Here is a 6,277-nt window from a genome sequence, read left to right on the forward strand (position 1 = left end):
ATGATTTTTTTGAGACAGAGTTTTACTATGTAATTCTAGTGATCTGGATAGCCAGGCTTGTCAAGCAGAGATCCGCATGCCTCTGCTTCCTGAATGCTAAGATTAAAAGTGTGCACCACCACACTCAGCCCACAGAGTTCTTTTTTCTTTTAATATTTATTTATTATGTATACAATATTCTGTCTGTGAGTATGCCTGCAGGCCAGAAGAGGGCACCAGACCTCATTACAGATGGTTGTGAGCCACCATGTGGTTGCGAGAATTGAACTCAGGACCTTTGGAAGAGCAGGCAATGCTATTAACCACTGAGCCATCTCTCCAGCCCCCATCACGACGGTATTTAATGGAGGAACCCAGTGATCTGTTAGAGAAGTGAGGTTGTCGTATGTGGACAGGGTTCCAGGGTCCCTGTGTGCCTCAAACTGCTCCAGGCAAAAGGAAGCGCCAGGAGAGCCTTTCCTGATCAGGGAACCAGTGTTGTAATTTAAAAAGTGGCACGAGAGAGAGAAAGATGCTATGCAACAGAGTTCACGTGGAGGGTTTTTTGTTGGAGGAAAGGGAACACAAAAGGGGTGAGGGGAGACAGGAGCAGCAGAAGAGAAAAGAGGCAGAGAGATGGGGAGGTGGGCGGGGCTCTTTTAAAAGGGAACGTGCACGGGAGGTGCTCTTAGTGGCTGCAGCTGAGGATGTATTCTGTCAGAACCCCAAGGGCAAGCCGGTACAGCTGCCTGAATACTAACGGACATACTCTCCATAAATAGTATCACAGGTCACACAGGTGGCCCAGTCTTCATCTTAGTTTCTTTTTCTTTTGGTTTTTTCTTTTGTTTTTGTTTTTGTTTTTTGAGACAGGGTCTCCCTGGATAGCTCTGGCTGGCCTGAAACTCGCTCTGTGGACCAGGCTGCCTCTGTCTCCCGAGTACTGGAATTAAAGGCATGCGCCACCACTGCCCGGCTCATCTTAGTTTCCTTATCATATCCAATACCTACTCTGCATGTGCTCATATGATGTTGCTGTCCAACATCCAAGCAAACTTGTCCAAGCAAACTACGGCTACAGTCAGATTCACTCAGCAGAACCCATATTCAAGCTTGCTTTTCCAGACCAAGGTGGTGCCATCTTGTGGCAATAGTTTGTGCACACAGTTTATGATTCATTCCAAGACAACAGCTTTGAAATAGTTGAATACCTGAGATAAGTTTTGGGGAGCACTTGTATTATTTATCACTTATACACAATGGACACAATGGATTTTATTAATATGCTTAGTAGTACTATGTGAAAGTCGCATTATTCATACGTGCATAAGATGTCTGGAAACAAAGGGCTGGACTTAGTCTTGAGGCTCATGCCCCAGCAGAGGCATAAAAGCTTTCTAGCCACCATCTCTCCTGCTTGGGTCCCACGGGAGCTGGAGGGTACAGTTCCCGGAGAGCAGTTGTGCCCGAGCAGAAAAGGCCATCAATAAGGAGCAGGTGACAGTGCCACAGCTGGGTAATTTGTCTCCACGCTCTGCTGTAGCCTATTCGCTGATGATCTATTTGTCCCAGGGAATAGATGGTGGCAGGTTTGTCCATATTTCACACTTATGAACCTGCCTGCTCCTCTCTGCCCAGCGCTGCTCATCTGTCTCTGTCCCTGACTCCTCTCGTTTCATTCTGTGAGTGGACAGCAGGCCTTGGCAAAGAGTTATGAAGGTGGATTCTTAGAGGGTGGCTTGGGAAAGAAATGAAGAGAGGAAAGGGAAAGGGAAAGGGGAGGGAGGGAAGCTGAGAGCACGGGCCTGTTCCTTGCAGAGGAGGCAGGGATGGTTGGGAGACACATCCAAGAGATGTCCCAGACATACGGTGGGCAGGAAGGCACCTCAGAGAACAAGGGGATGGATGGGAAGGTTGATAGAGATGGACGGCCTGAGACAGGAGGACTTGGGGATGCTAGGGAGGCTTGCTTGCAGAAGACAGATTGAAAGGACTGGGGGTAAAATTCTGGTTTAGCATTCTTGTTATGCTGGGTTCTACCTTCAGACTGGAAAAGGGAGAACATGCTGAGCTTGAGGACGGAGTCCAATTCAAATCATTAAGTTGGACCTTCTGTGAAACCTAATGTAGTAACCAATATGCCCTTGGCATTCTTGGATGTTGGCGTTCACACACTTGGTACTAAAAATTGAACCTAGGGCCTTTGTATCCTAGGCAAGTGTTCTACTGATAAACTAGATCCTCGGCCCTCTTATAACTTTTTATTTATTTATTTTTTAATTAATTAATTAATTAATTTATTTTTGATTTTTTCGAGACAGGGTTTCTCTGTGGCTTTGGAGCCTGTCCTGGAACTAGCTCTGTAAGACCAGGCTGGTCTCGAACTCACAGAGATCCGCCTGCCTCTGCCTCCCGAGTGCTGGGATTAAAGGCGTGCGCCACCATCGCCCGGCCTCTTATAACTTTTTAGTTTGAGATACGGTCTCACTAAATTGTTCAAGCTGGCCTTGAACTCACTCTGTAGCCCAGACATCCTTTGTACGTGAGATCCTCCTGACACAGTCTCCTTGTAGCTGGGATCAGAGGCCCAGCTGGTATTCACACTCTTGTATAGCCCACTCCCACGCTGATCCGACCCTACATGTGTAACCAATAGGATGGGTAGAAATGACAGAGTGCAACCTACTTCCAAGTCATTGAAGATATCCTCTTATGCGCTGATCTGCTAGTCTGGAAGAAGCCAGTGTCTATGAGAGAATACCCAAACAGCCTACTGGAGAAAGAACTGAGACCTCCAGCTATTAACTAGCATTAAATTATATGAGTCACCATGGATGGTCATTCTCCAGCTCAGTGAGGTCTTCAGGTGACCATAGCTCGAGCTAACATCCTGACTGCACCCTTTCAGGCATCCCCAAGCCAGCATCACCCTTGTTAACCCCTTCCTCTGGAATTCTGCTCCCACAGGGCCTTGAGAAATAATGTTTTCTTTTGAAGTGAGGATTTGGGATAATCTATTCCACCATTATTGGAAATGGTCTAAATTTTTATTTGAGGAGTTTTTGTCCGACTTATTTGCTGGTCTGAACACAGTGTCATTGAGCAAGACCAGATTCACTACAGATGATCCTTCAGCAGCAGTGTGTGTACTAATAGAACAGCTCGGCAAGCAGGGCTAGAGCAAGGAGAAGATGCTGGGATGGTGTTGTACAGCCTGGATAGTAAAGCCATAACTGGGATAACTTTACCAAAGTTTTCTTGGACTGCGTAAGTCCCTGGGACAAGGAACTTTCTGTGCTAAAACAGAGACATTCCAGTGTAAACTGGATTATGTTGGTCATTGTAACTAGGGTAGAGGAATGGGTATTGAGGGTACTTCTGTAGTGAGCTGCCACGCATCATGGTTCCAATGAGTTTGTTATCCATTGCTTTAATAAAATAATGGAGGATAAGTACTTGAAAAGACAAAGAAATTTATTTATTTATTATTATATATTTATTTATATATTTATTATTTATTATAATTCTGAAGTTCAAGGTTGAGGGACTGCACCTGGAGAGGTCCTTCTTACTAGCCAGGACTCCAAAGAGTCAAGAGATGACATAGAATATCATATAGCAAGAGAAAGCCAAGACAAACTTGTTTATGTTTCTGGGGATAGAATCCAGGCTTCATACATGATGTAACATGTTGCAAAGAGGGCCTGCTTGTTCTGCTGCCCGGCTAGCTTAGCCTTGAAACAACCACACTGCTTGGGCCATTAGCTCTAGCTTTTTATTGGCTAACTCTTACATCTTAATTTAACCCATTTCTATTAATCTGTGTATCACCACGAGGTTGTGGCCTACCAGCAAAGTTCTGGCATGTCTGACTCGGGCAGCGGCTCCATAGTGGCTCCTGATTCTGCCCTTCTTTATACCAGCATTCAGTTTAGTCTTTCCTGCCTACCTAAGTTCTACCCTATCAGGCCAAGGCAGTTTTCTTTATTCATTAACCAATAAAAGCAACACATAGACAGAAGGACCTTCCACTCCAGTAACACTGGGCTACACCCTAGTCTTACAATACATCCACTCTCTACTGATCTACTGATCTAATTCCTCAATAACCCACTAATCAATTAATTCATGAATTGATTAACCATTAATGAGTCAGCATCCTCACAACCCCATCACCTTCTATTTCCAATGTCATTAATATATAACTTTAAGAACCAGGACTTCAACATATGAAATCTGGGGAACAAATATTCAAAACATTTTGTATGGAATAGAAAGTAAGACCTGCCTTCCCTCTCTCCTAGTCAAGAGTGAAATGTTCCAGAGCCAAACTGTTTCATCTTCCTTTCTATCCATCTCCAACTTTGGTTGAGGGAGGAAGGTAAAATACTTCTTAGAAATGCAGAAATCCTGCTGTCGTGGTGCACATCTTTAATCCCAGCACTCTGGAAGCAGAGGCAGGCCAATCTCTGTGAGTTCAAGGCCAGCCTGGTCTACGGAATGAGTTCCAGGATAGCTAGGGTTACACAGAGAAACCCTGTCTCAAAAAAACCAAAGCAAACCAAAACAAAACAAAAAGGAATGAAGGAAGAAAAGAAAGGAATAAAGAAAGGCTACGATTAGTAGGAAAAGCTGCAGGTCATCCCTTTGTTTCTCTTTCCCTTCCTCCTCCTTTTCTCCCACCTCAGCAAGATTGAGGCATTCAGAAGCTTCAGGCTTCATGCCAAGTACGGTGGTTCCTGCAGGAATGTCAGTACTTAGGAAAGGGAGGCAAGAAGATTACTGTGAGTCCAAGGTCATCCCAGGCTACAGAGGGAGATCTTGTCTCATAAAACAAAATGAAATGAAATCTTGGGGTTGAGTGAAGTTGTTACCTTAGGCCGGCAGAGCCAGCACCTTTTGTCCATGTGTCTTATTCTTTTTGTGGCTTGATTCTCAAGAGCCTCTGTTGGTTACACGGTCAAAGGTCAAGGTCATCAAGACTACCCATTTCAATTTATTTTAAAAAAATGATCCCTTGTAGTGAGTAAAATAGTGTTGCTGGTAATATCCACCCCTTGATTATTTTGTGATTGGATTGTACTTTCATGCTGGAAGTTCCTTCATCGTCAGCCAATTGTATTCATGGGTTCTGCAGTGGTGCAGAAGAGCGCTGTGAGAAGCCAGATGTGGGTCCTGGAAATTGGATGTTAGACTCTCTGCAAGAGTTGAGCCATCTCTCCAGTCCGTTTTACTTATTTGTTTGTTTGTTGTTTTTGATTTTTGAGATAGGGTTTCTTAGTAGCTATGGAGCCAGTCCTGGAACTTGCTCTGTAGACCAGGCTGGCCTTGAACTCACAGAGGTCTGCCTGCCTCTACCTCCCAAGTGCTGGGATTAAAGGCATGCACTACCACCACCCAGCCTCTCCAGTCTCTTGATTCTGTTTTTTGTTTGTTTGTTTGTTTGTTTGTTTGTTTGTTTCAAGACAGAGTTTCTCTGTAATTTGGGAACCTGTCTTGGAACTTGCTCTGTAGACCAGGCTGGTCTTGAACTTACAGAGATCCACCTGCCTCTGCCTCCTGAGTGCTGGGATTAAAGGCTTGTGCCACCACCACCTGGCCAGGTTCTTGATTCTTTTTTGTTTGTTTGTTTGTTTGTTTGTTTGTTTTTCGAGACAGGGTTTCTCTGTGGCTTTGGAGCCTGTCCTGGAACTCGCTCTGTAGACCAGGCTGGTCTCGAACTCACAGAGATCCGCCTGCCTCTGCCTCCCGAGTGCTGGGATTAAAGGCGTGCGCCACCATCGCCCGGCAGGTTCTTGAATCTTAAAGGAAAGCACTTCCTACCACATGACAACAGCAATGTCTCCATCTGGTGATCCTCCATCTAATCAGCTGTGTTTTTCCTGAGTGGCAGTGGTCTGGGAACCTGTGGAGATCACACTGACTTCTACAATGAAGAGACCACTCTTTCTCCAAGTCCAGCTGTGTCTCTGATGCCCTTTGCGTGCTTCACTTGGCTCACGCAGAACTCAAGCCACAGGCTGGCAGCCTGCTATGTTAGCTACTCTCCTCAACCCTGACTGGTGCTGCATTTATTTTGATGGTTCCACCTGCTGTGACAATTGATTCTGACTTCTGTTTATCATATTGATACTCAGTTTCCTTTGTAAACAAATCACACAAAGTAAGTTGTAGTCATTGTATCATCTTAAGAAAATTCAAGGGGAGGCCTGGAGAGATTGATCAGAATTAGGTGTACTGGCTGCTCTTGCAGAAGACCTGAATTGTCTCCCAGGACCTTCACTGTGGCTCATAACCT

The sequence above is a fragment of the Microtus ochrogaster genome, unplaced genomic scaffold (assembly GCF_000317375.1).
Source record: "Microtus ochrogaster isolate Prairie Vole_2 unplaced genomic scaffold, MicOch1.0 UNK6, whole genome shotgun sequence".
Taxonomy (NCBI): domain Eukaryota; kingdom Metazoa; phylum Chordata; class Mammalia; order Rodentia; family Cricetidae; genus Microtus; species Microtus ochrogaster.